Raw genomic sequence first — 11,870 nt, forward strand, 5'->3', positions numbered from 1 at the left:
GAAACCACTGAGGGAGGACCTGCTTACAGGCACACACATATTCCTCCATGGTGGGTGTAATGTGTGTGAAGACAGCGCTGGGGTAGTATGTTTCAGTGGGAAGGCAGGCAGGGAGGAAAGGGTGAAAAATCCTCTTCTCCCCCTACGCTGCTCTCTCACTTGAGAAAGCAGCCCCGGTAGCTGCATTTGGAAAAGAAAAATGATCACGAAACGAAAGGTAACGTGTCGTTCTGTTCTCCTCAGCAATCTTCTCCATACAGCTCCAAACTTGACATTTCCCCGGCTTTTCCCAGCTAAAGTCAAGACTGAAAACAAGATTCCTTTCATACCCCCTCCCCCTGCGAGGCGGGTAGGTTATGACCAGTGCTCCCTCTAAGCTGAGTCAGTGTGAGCTAGCTCACAGTTTTTTAGCCTCCAGCTCACGCATTTTTGCCTTACCTCAGGAAGGAAAGCTCCAGAGCAAACTAATTTAGGCAGCAGCCAAATCGCTCGCTCACAGCTTTAATGCCAGGAGCTCGAAAAGTAGAATTTCTGCTCACAAGACTCCACAGCTTAGAGGGAGCCCTGCCCCTAATCCCAGTGGCTAGGAGGGGCCACCTGCCAGCATCGGCTATTGATTTGAATCCTGCGGCCTGCTGTCCAATGGGCCTATTGCAAGGGAGGAGGTCATTTTGTACGACCAAAGAGCACACATTTCAATGCTATCTTGAAGACATTATTGTACATACCAAAGGAAGGAGCGTTGTGTTGAGAAACTGAGAGATTATAGTATCTCCACACGCAGTCAGTAGCCAAGTATCTTTTTGCCACATTCTGGGAGGGAAGAGGCAGGGAGGGAGAGAGGGGGTCTCAGGTGGCGTTACAAGCAACATTTTCCCTTTCCTCTGTCCAAGAAAAGCTCTATAACGCAATGCCTTGAGCAGGACAACAATCTGACTTCTCATTTATAGTCTCTATTTATTTCCCATAAGCCAAAAGGAATATTTTTTTGGCAACATCTGAAGTTATATTAGGATTTTGATCTGAGAAGAGGAAAGGGCCCCCCCTCCCCCCCTCGGATTGAAATCACTGAAATTCACCAGCCAAGGCAGAATAAAATGGCATCTTAGATTAGACTATAGAGGACATTCTGATAAGATATGAGAAACTGAATCTATTTTGCCAAGGGAGGAGGAGGGGGAGGAGGAGGAAGAAGAAGAAGAGGAGGAGGAGGAAGAAGAAGAAAGAAGAAGAGGAGGAGGAGGAGGAAGAGGAGGAGTAGTAGTTTGGATTTATACCCCGCCCTTCACTACCCAAAGATGTCTCAGAGCAGCTTACAAACTCCTTTCCCTTCCCCTCCCCTCCCCAAAAGAGACACCCTGTGAGGTGGGTGGGGCTGAGAGAGCTCTTCCAACACCTGCTCGTGAGAGAACAGCTCTGAAAGAACTTGTGACTCACCCAAGGACACATCAGCAGCTGCAAGTGGAGGAGTGGGGAATCAAACCCGGTTCTCCCAGATTAGAGTCCGCGCACTTCACCACGACACCAAACTGGAGCAAATTCTATCAAAGTAGGGAAGATGCAAAGAGCAGCCTCTCATAAGCACCGTTGAATCGGCACTCACTGGAGCAAGAGTAAAAGCCCTGAGTAGACCGGGTAAGGTCAGGTGATCAGCATAGGAGGGAACGAGAATCAGGGGGAAGTCTTCCAAAAAACTGTGAAGGACAGCAACATTTTTAAAGGTTTAAGATGGAAAGCAGTTGTGAAAACATTAACTTACTGGTCTCTCTTCGCAGAGGTGTGCTAAATTGGTCTGCGACACTTCGATCCCGGTCTCTGCAGACAGAATGTAATACAGCAAGGCCTCGTGCCTAAAATGTGAGAGGTGGGTCAGAATAATAATTTTAAAAAGGAGGCCGAATGAAGACAATCGGAAATCAGTGTGGTTTTCAAGATGTATTCCAGGAAACCCTCTTTGGAAACTTGTCAGGGCTTTCTTAGAAGGTCAGTAACGACGGAGGAACTTCTCCCAAACATACCCGACCTACCTCTTCAGAGCCAGTTTGATTGTAGTGGTTAGGAGCGCAGACTCTAATCTGGGAGAACCAGGTTTGATTCCCCCACTCCTCCCACTTGCAGCTGCTCGTGTGACCTTGGGTCACTCACAAGTTTCCTCAGAGAGCTGTTCTCTCATGGACAGTTCTCCAAAGAGCTCTCCCAGCCCCACCTACCTCACAGGGTGCCTGTTGGGGGGGGGGGGGGGGGAAGGGGGCCGAGCCTCGCCGCCATGGCCCATGCGGCCCTGGAACGGGCGGCGAGCGGCCAGTGGAGAGACAGACAAGGCCGCGGCGGGGGAGAGGGGCCGAGGGGGCTGAGAGGGGAAGGGAAAGGAGTTTGTAAGCCGCTCTGAGACTCCTTTGGGTAGTGAAGGGCCATGGGGTATAAATCCAATCTCCTCTTCTTCTACTACTACTACTGTTTTTCCTCTGCCACTGCAGAAGGGTGTTGGCTAGGGTTTCCAACCTCCAGGGGGTGGCTGGAGATCTCCAGGGATTACAACTGATCTGCAGGTGACAGAGATCAGTTTCCCTGGAGAAAATGGCTGCTTTGAAGGTGGAGCCTTTGGCATTATACCCCTATGAGACCCTCCCCAAAACCCACCATCCTCAGGCTCCACCCCCCCCCAAATCTCCAGGTAATTCCCACGTCAGAGCTGGCAACCTCAGTCTTGAGGGCAGGGGTCATTTCATAGAAAAAGAGGTGCAGGAGCTCATTAGCATAACTCATTAGCGTAACTCGTTTGCATATGCTACGCCCCCTGACGTCACCGGAAGTGTGTCAGAAGGCAACACCCACCACTCAGGCTCCACTGAACTCTTTTGGATTGCTAGTTATGGGGGGGGGGGGGTGCCCTCACAGAGGAGGGAGAGCTTGTACCTGAATAAAACTTGGTCTTAAAGGTGCCACTGGACTTTTTGGGCCGGGGGGCCGGGGGGGGGGCCTCTGCAACTTACCTGGCTGCTTCTTGCTCTGACTGAGGGCTGCTGGGAGCAGGGGGTGGGGCTTGTTTCATGTGCCCACCCCCTGGGCTCTTTACTGCCGGAGCTCCGCTCCTGTGCGCTCCTGCAGGAAATGACCCCTGGATGAGTGCATTCTCCCTTCATTGGGGCAACAAGGAGGCCCAGCAGGCCAGACCATGACTTCATTGGGGCACTTTAGTGGCGTATGCACCCCGCAAATGGTGTGCACCCCAAAACACTCTCCCCAAATTTCCTACAAACCAGGAAGTTCCTGAGAAGACAAATCTACGTAGGAAGAGTTTGAGAGGTGCAAGTCTAAAAGATCCCCAATATTAAAGGTGTAACAGTGGTACGACCCAGTTAGTAGGGTCGCCCACTTTGGCTTGGGAAATTCCTGGAGATTCAGGGGTGACACCTGGGGAAGACAGAATTTGGGGAGGGAAGGGGACTCCATGGGGATATGGTTCCATAGGGTCTACTCTCCACAGATGCCATTTCCTCCAGGGGAACTGATCTCTGTTGCCCAGAGAGCAGTTTATAATAGCAGGTGTCCAGTCACCAGGTTGGCAGCCCTGCCAGTTAGTCCAGTCCCTCTGGGGAAAGGTGGCTGGGGCAAAGGGCTCTGTCCTCCACGCTGGTTCACCCCCAGCGCTTCACATCATATGCCCACCCAACCCTCTTCCCCCGGCCTTATATGAATTTAGCAGTGATCTGATTCTGACACACAGATCTTCTAAGGCCGGAACAGTCGGGGCAGGGCTTGGAAGGCAACAACAGCCGCTCTAATGCAACACCTCCCTCTGCTGGCCAAATCACAAACAGGGACCGTTGTTAGTTGCGTCATTTCGTTTGGGATTCGTTGGTTTAGCTTTGTCTTTTCATTTGGGTGCTTTCTTCGGCTTTTTTTGGGATGCTTTCCTTGCAGATTGAAGAAGAAGAAGAGGAGGAGGAGGAGGAGGAGATTGGATTTATACCCCGCCCTTCACTATCCAAAGGAGTCTCAGAGCGGCTTACAAAGTCCTTCTCCTCCCCCTCCCCACAACAGGCACCCTGTGAGCAACGCTCCCTCTAAGCTGTGGAGTCTTGTGAGCAAAAATTCTACTTTGTGAGCTACTGGCATTAAAGTTGAGAGCGAGCGATTTGGCTGCTGCATAAATTAGTTTCCTCTGGAGCCCTTCTTCCTGAGCTAAGGCAAAAATGTGTGAGCCGGAGGCTAAAAAACTGTGAGCTAGCTCACACTAACTCAACTTAGAGGGAACATTGCCGGTGAGGTAGGTGGGGCTGAGAGAGCTCTTGACAGAAACTGCTCTTTTTCCAAGAACAGCTCTTATCAGAACTACGGCTTGCCCAAGGTCATCCAGCCAGGTGCAAGGGGAGGAGTGGGGAATCAAACCCGGTTCTCCCAGATTAGAATCTGCGCACTTTAACCACTACACCATACTGGCACTACAACAATCTGGCTCTTTTAGCGCTTTTCTAGCATTATATTTTTGGCACTCCTACTGGCTTTAAAAGGAAGAACTAGACAGATTTCGTGGAGGATGGGTCTATCAGTGGCTACTAGCCATGGTGACCATAGTCCCACTGTACACTGCATTGGTCAGGCCGCACCTGGAGTATTGTGTGCAGTTCTGGAGGCCTCACTTCAAAAAGGATGTGGAATGGAGCCGGGGCAGAGGAGAGCGACGAGGATGATCAGGGGTCTGGAGACCAATGCTCCCTCTAAGCTGTGGAGTCTTGTGAGCAAAAATTCTACTTTGTGAGCTACTGGCAATAAAGTTGTGAGCAAGTGATTTGGCTACTGCATAAGTTAGTTTGCTCTAGAGCCCTCCTTCTGGAGCGAAGACAAAAATCTGTGAGCTGAAGGCTAAAAAACTGTGAGCTAGCTCACACTAGGAGCTGCGGTGGCTCAAGTGGTTAAGACGCTGAACTGCAGGCTGTGAAAGGTCAGTAGTTCAGCAGTTCAAGACCCGGGTGCCGCATGATGGAGTGAGCTCCCGTCTCTAGTTCCAGCTCCTGCCAACCTAGCAGTTCGAAAGCAAGAAATTGCAAGTAGAGAAATAGGTACCACTTTGGTGGGAAGGTAACAGCGTTCCGTGCGCCTCGGTGTTTAGTCATGCCGCCCACATGACCACGGAAACGTCTTCGGACAGCGCTGGCTCTTCGGCTTAGAAACGGAGATGAGCACCGCAACCCTAGAGTCGGATTCAACTGGCTTTCGAGCAAGGGAACCTTTACCTTTACCTAGCTCACACTAACTCAGCTTAGAGGGAATACTGCTGGAGACCCAGTCCTATGCGGAAAGGCTGAGGGACTTGGGAGAAGAGGAGGTGGGGGGGGGGGACACAGGAATTGCTCTCTTGAAGGATCTGAAGGACTGTGTCACTTTATTTATTTATGTTTGGATTTATATCCCGCCCTACCCCGAAGGCTCAGGGCAGCTGACAAGGGCACTAAGTGCCAAGGTTATAACAATAAAACACATAATAAAACACTTAGAGGAGGGCAGGGAATTGTCCCTGTTGGCAGCAGAGGACAGGACTCGCAAGAATGGGTTTAAATTGCGGGAGGGAAGGTACCAGCTGGATGTTAGGGGAAAATTATTTTACAGTCAGAGTTGTGCAACAGCGGAATGGGCCGCCCGGGGAGGTGGTGAGCTCCCCTTCACTGGCCGTCTTCAAGCAGCGGCTGGACAAACACTTGTGAGGGATGCTCTAGGCTGATCCTGCACTGATCAGGGGTTGGACCAGTTGGCCTGTCGGGCCCCTTCCAACTCTGTGATTCTATGAACATCAGAGGAAGGCCTCAGCCTTTATGTCCTGTGGTTGGCCCTCTGAGGTAACTGGCAGGCCACCGTGTTAGACGGGATGCTGGAGTGGGTGGACCACTGGTCTGATCCAGCAGGGCTCTTCTTATATTCTGCTTACCTTGCCTTGCATGCCAGGAGAGTGTGCTTGCTGTGATCCTCCCAACATGCACCATGGCCATTTCGTGTGAACAAGGCAGGGTGTGTGTTTCCCACCTTCAATACGCATGATCAGAATCGGGCTGCCAGCCCCCCTAGGGGTAGGTGGGAGATCTCCCATCCCCAGATCCCGTTGCCTGCCATTGCTTGGAGCAGCAGCAGGGGGATTTTTAAAAAAATGCAGGGTGATTTCCCACAAGCGCTGCTCCGCGCTCACTCTTCTCTTTGCCCCAATGGTACGTGTCAATTTCACACAAGCTGCCGCGTGGCCGCATTTTGCCCCGCAGTTTCGTGCAATTTCCCCCGCGTCTACTCAATCCTGTTTTTTGAGGACTGAGTAGACACGGGGAAAATCGCGCGAAGCTGCGGGGCAAAATGCGGCCGCGCAGCAGCTTGTGTGAAATTGACACGTACCATCGGGGCAAAAGGGAGGAGTGAGCGCGGAGCAGCGCTTGTGGGAAATCACCTGCGCAGCCTTATGTACTTACCAGAAGTGAGAAAGGGTAGCTCTAGGAATCACTGGTTTTACAACAGTGGCGATTCCAGGAGCTACCCCCTTGTCCCTTTCAGTCAGGACTTCTGGTAAGTACACAAGGCTGCGTTTTTAAAAGGTTATCATAGAATCATAGAATCACAGCGTTGGAAGGCACCATACAGGGCATCTAGTCCACCCTGTGCTCAGACCCAGCCCTGTGAGGAAAGCCTGAGGGATTTGGGAATGTTTAGTCTGGAGAAGAGGAGGTTGAGGGGGGGACGGGACAGGACTGCTCTCTAGAAGTCTTTGAAGGGCTCTCCCTTAGAGGAGGGCAGGGAGCTGTTCCTGTGGGCAGCAGAGGAGAGGACTCGCAAGAATGGGTTGAAATGAAGGGCGGGAAGGTGCCGGCTGGATCTTAGGGAAAACTCTTTTACAGTCGGAGTTGTGCAACAGTGGCATCAGCTGCCTCGGGAGGTGGTGAGCTCCCCCCACTGGCAGTCTTCAAGCAGCGGCTGGACAAACCCTCGTCAGGGATACTCACTGAGCAGGGGGTTGGATTAGCAGGGGGTTGGCCCCTTCCAACTCTGTCATTCTATGATAATCTTTAAAAAAAACAACGCAGCCTTGTGTACTTACCAGAAGTCCTGACTGAAAGGGACAAGGGGGTAGCTCCTGGAATCGTCGGAGACGCTGTTGTAAAACCGGTGATCCCTAGAGCTACCCTTTCCCACTTCTGGTAAGTACGCAAGGCTGCATTTTTTTTGAAGATTATCAGGGATGCCCTAGGCCAGTGGTGGCGAACCTATGGCACGGGTGCCAGAGGTGGCACTCAGAGCCCTCTCTGTGGGCACGCGTGCCATCGCCCCAACCAGGCCCAGACCATCATTAAAGGGTCGAATCCTCTGCCAAATGATTTTAAGTCAATGAAAGCATTTGGGATTGCTTTCCTTACTTTGTTTGGATCATCTTAAGTTAATGTATGAGTTGTTTTTTCTAAAGTAAAACCTCAGTATTCAGGTTAAATGGCCGTGTTGGCACTTTGCGATCAATAAGTGGGTTCTGGGTTGCAGTTTGGGCACTCAGTCTCTAAAAGGTTCGCCATCACTGCTCTCGGCGGACCCTACACTGAATCACACAATCTCAGAGTTGGAAGGGGCCATATAGATCATCGAGTCCAACCCCCACACAGAGATCTAAAAGCAGCACGGGTTACAGGAATGGGAAAGGAGGAAGAAGCGAAGCATGGATGTGCCCGCATGTCTTCCCTGATCGCAGCCCAATACAACTGCCTGGACATAAAAGAAAGTAAGTGTGGGAGAGTCTATCCCCCGCACAGGGAAAAGCAACACAAAGAGAGAATCACAGGAGAGAAGTCAAAAACAGTACAAGGACACTGTGATCGCTGTTCTATCATCTGAAGGTTATGGATACATCAGACAAAATTCAAAAGTCTTCAAACAGTCCACAAGCTGTATATCATATCCAATAAAGTGCTTTATGAATAATAGCTGTTTTGTTCTTTAACAGATGTGTCTTCAAATACTTCTTAAAGATATAAAGTGCATAAAGGTAAAGGTTTTCCCTTGCTCGAAAGCCAGCCGAGTCCGACTCTAGGGATGCGGTGCTCATCTCCGTTTCAAAGCCGAAGAGCCAGCGCTGTCCGAAGACGTTTCCGTGGTCACGTGGCCGGCATGACTAAACACCAAGGCTGTTACCTTCCCACCGAAGCGGTCCCTATTTATCTACTTGCAGTTTCTTGCTTTCAAACTGCTAGGTTGGCAGGAGATAAAGCGCATAGGTATCTTCAAACGCTTCCTTAGAGAACAAGACAGCTATTATTCATAAAGCACTTTTGTGGATATGATATCCAGCTGGTGGGCTGTTTGAACACTTGAACTTTTGCACACGGTCCCTTATCTGAGTGAGGTTTGTTCTTGCAGGTGTTGAAACTAATGATGCAATGCACACCACATTTCTTATTGCCCTTAGTATCTACCACTGTACACTGTGAATACCCTTAAGAGTTTTGTTGTTGTTCAGTCGCCCAGTCGAGTCCGACTCTTCGCAACCCCATGGACCAGCTACACCCAGGCCTTCCTGTCTTCCGCCGTCCTCTGAAGTTGGCTCAATTTCATGTTCGTTGCATCTTTGACACTGTCTAACGATCTCATCCTTTGCCGTCCCCGTCTTCTTTGACCTTCAATCTTTCCAAGCATCAGGGTCTTCTCCAGTGAGTGCTCCCTTCTCATTTGGTGGCCAAAGTATTTGAGCTTCAGTTTCATTATCTGGCCTTCCAGGGAACAGTCAGGGTTGATTTCATTGAGGATTGACTGATTTGATCTTCTTGCAGTCCAAGGGACTCTCAAGAGTCTTCTCCAGCACCATAGTTCAAAAGAATCTATTCTTCGGCGCTCGGCCTTCCTTATAGTCCAACTCTTGCAGCCATACATGACTACTGGGAATACCATTGCTTTGACCATGCGGACTTTTGTTGGCAGGGTGATGTCTCTACTTTTTATCATGCTGTTTAGGTTCGCCATTGCTTTCCTCCCAAGGAGCAGGCGTCTTTTAATTTCATGGCTGCTGTCACAGTCTGCGGTGATCTGGGATCCCAGGAACGTGAAGTCTGTCACTACTCCCACAACTTCCCCTTCTATTTGCCAAGGAGTGATGGGGCCGGATGCCATGATCTTAGTTTTTTTGATGTTGAGCTTCAAGCCCACTTTTGCACTCTCCTCTTTTACTCTGAGCAAGAGGCTCTTAAGGTCCTTAAGAGTTACATATGAGTATATTCGTAAAATTCAATCACGGTGTCTTTGTATTGTTTTTGCCATGCACAGAGGAGGCATGCTGTTCTGTCACCCTGTCGGTTCCACAGCAGCCAACACACACACACACACACACACACACACAGAAAATCAATATTTACTAGCAGAACAGGAACGTACCATGACAAATCCAGATAAGCATTGAGGGCTTTTCGGATGACGTGGCCCAAATAGCCATTCTTTTCTGCCACGTATTTTGCCCAGCTGCAAGTGAAAATGATACCAATAAAAGGAAAGATCTGCAGCCAAGTTTTTGGCTTGTAAATACCCAATGTGCACAATCCTGCTCCAAGAAACAGGCAACGCTCCCACTAAGCTGAGGAGTCTTGTGAGCAAAAATTCTACTTTGTGAGCTCCTGGCATTCAAAGTTGTGAGCGAGCCATTTGGCTACAGCATAAATTAGTTTGGCTCTGGAGCCCTCCTTCCTGAGTGAAGACAAAAAATGTGTGAGCCCGAGGCTAAAAAACTGTGAGCTAGCTCACACTCACTCACCTTAGAGGGAGCACTGGAGGAGAAATCCCTGCCCACTTGTATGCTCTCTCTCTCTCTCTCTCTCTCTCTCTCTCTCTCTCTCTCTCTCTCCCTCCACTCCTCTCTCCTCTCTCTCTCTCTCTCTCTCTCTCTCTCTCTCTCTCTCTCTCTCTCTCTCTCTCTCTGTGCCTTCTCATTCAACCACTACTGTCCCCTTCTTGCGGGCCTGAATTTACACTTAAGCAGCGGGTGGCCCTCGCACAGTGAAGGAGGGAGTGGGCAGACCCTACCCTCCGCTACACAGCCCATAGAACACTGGAGCTGCTCCACAAGACCCCTTGAAGAAGACCAAGAGAAGATGCTTCTACGTGCGAGGATGTCTTTTCTGAAAGCGAAGGACTTTTTATGAAGGACTATCTCTTCGTCTCAGATTATAGAGGAAGACTACAAGAGAGTCAGAGACCTAGACAGGCAGGACACTGACACCCCCCCCCCCTTTGCTTTTACTGCTCTCTGATTGATGCTATCCCTTTGATGTGTACATTGCTACTCTTAGGGAAAGTTTTCTCCCTTCCGGCTTCTCCCTCACTCTCCACACAACGCCATGTTTCTCCATCTTGGTGACAGGAGAGCCGGATGTCTGTTATGCATCTCCATCCATCTAGCTAGTTAGACTAGATTAGAGATCCTATCTCTCCTCTAGCCTATCTAGAAGGCCTTAAAGAAAAGGACTCGTATTAGTTGTTCAGATATAAAGAGGCTCCGTGCAACTTTATTTCCTGCTCGCACACACACTGTGCCAGATGGCTCCTCTGCGCTCGTGAGCCTTTGTGCACTCTGCTACCGATATAGTCCAACACTCTTCCCAGAGGAAGCCTCCCAGGTTATCGGAGGGAAGTCAGAGAATGGAAGGCAGCCACCTTCTCCCTGGGGACCGGCAGCTGGCTTATGGCTGCTGCTCCCTGAGGAGAACACATGATGAATGGCATGTGTAGTTTGGCCCTCACGAATGCTGAATGAGAAAACACTTGCAGGAGGCGGGGCCAGCCACAAAATGGCTGCCCCAGTGAAGATCCTTGTGCTGTGATGGCAGCTGCTGCCAAAGCAAGTTTTTTAAAAAATCTGCACTACTAATCAGATCTCCAGATCGATGGGGAAAAAACCACTCGATTCCACTCACTTTCAATGCTCCCTCTAAGCTATTGGGAGCAAAAATTCTACTTTGTGAGCGACTGGCATTATAGTTGTGAGTGAGCGGTTTGCCTACTGCATCAATTAGTTTGCTCTGGAGCCATCCTTCCTGAGCTAAGACAAAAATGTGTGAGCCGGAGGCTAAAAAACTGTGAGCTCGCTCACACTAACTCAGCTTAGAGGGAACACTGCATCACTTTCTAAAAACACGTGGTGGGCACCACGTTGGTGACCCATGGTGCAGATTATGTACATTCTGGAGGAAACATGGGTTGTTTTCTAATTACATTAACTGTGAGTTCACATTCAGTTCAAATGAAATGAGTCCCCCCCCCTTTACAATTTTTAAAGCATTATTTACATTACTGCCTTTTCAGGGTCCCTAGGGAAGCTTGGCAAGTTTCCTGTGATATAATACAGAGAGCATCGCAACGTTCCTTCCATGTGGCCATCTTCCGCCGCTTTACGGAAATAATCAGCAGCAACAGTCTGTAAGAGAAAGAAAGCAGTCGGGAAAAAGATCACCTCCTCTAGTTAACTTGTCATCTGGTTTTAACTCATCAGACACAGGACAGGGGGGAAGACTTTAAAAAATATTCTAGCAAAGTGGATGAAGATACAAATTTGACATACCAAACGATACCACCATCTTCCTATCACATCCTTGAGAATCTGAGTACATGACAGAATATTGTCAGCAATGTCACAAAAAGAGATATTTCTGACGGAATTCACTGTTGACCAGGAGCACACAGGAGCGGAGCTCCAGCAATAAAGAGCCCAGGGGGTGGGCACATGCAAAAGCCCTGCCCCCTGCTCCCAGCAGCCCCAGGCCACGAGGAGCAAGAAGCTTCCTTCCTTCCTTCCTTCCTTCCTTCCTGCCTGCCTGCCTGCCTTCCCTTTACCTCCTTATTTCCTTCTCTTTCTTTCCCTCTTTCCC

At 49.8% G+C, this 11,870-nt stretch overlaps 1 long non-coding RNA gene across 1 annotated transcript; it reads right to left on the bottom strand.

Annotated features, from left to right (window-relative positions):
* Positions 1 to 737: 737 nt before the first annotated feature.
* LOC107118811 lies at positions 738 to 11,373 on the bottom strand. Its single transcript, XR_001482783.1, has 4 exons — positions 11,292 to 11,373; positions 9,388 to 9,471; positions 1,760 to 1,850; positions 738 to 813 (listed from the first exon to the last, which is right to left on the bottom strand). It is a non-coding gene; the product is annotated as an uncharacterized LOC107118811 (long non-coding RNA).
* Between the last annotated feature and the right edge of the window lie 497 nt (positions 11,374 to 11,870).

This window comes from Gekko japonicus, unplaced genomic scaffold (assembly GCF_001447785.1).
Source record: "Gekko japonicus isolate JY-2015 unplaced genomic scaffold, Gekko_japonicus_V1.1 scaffold91, whole genome shotgun sequence".
NCBI lineage: Eukaryota > Metazoa > Chordata > Lepidosauria > Squamata > Gekkonidae > Gekko > Gekko japonicus.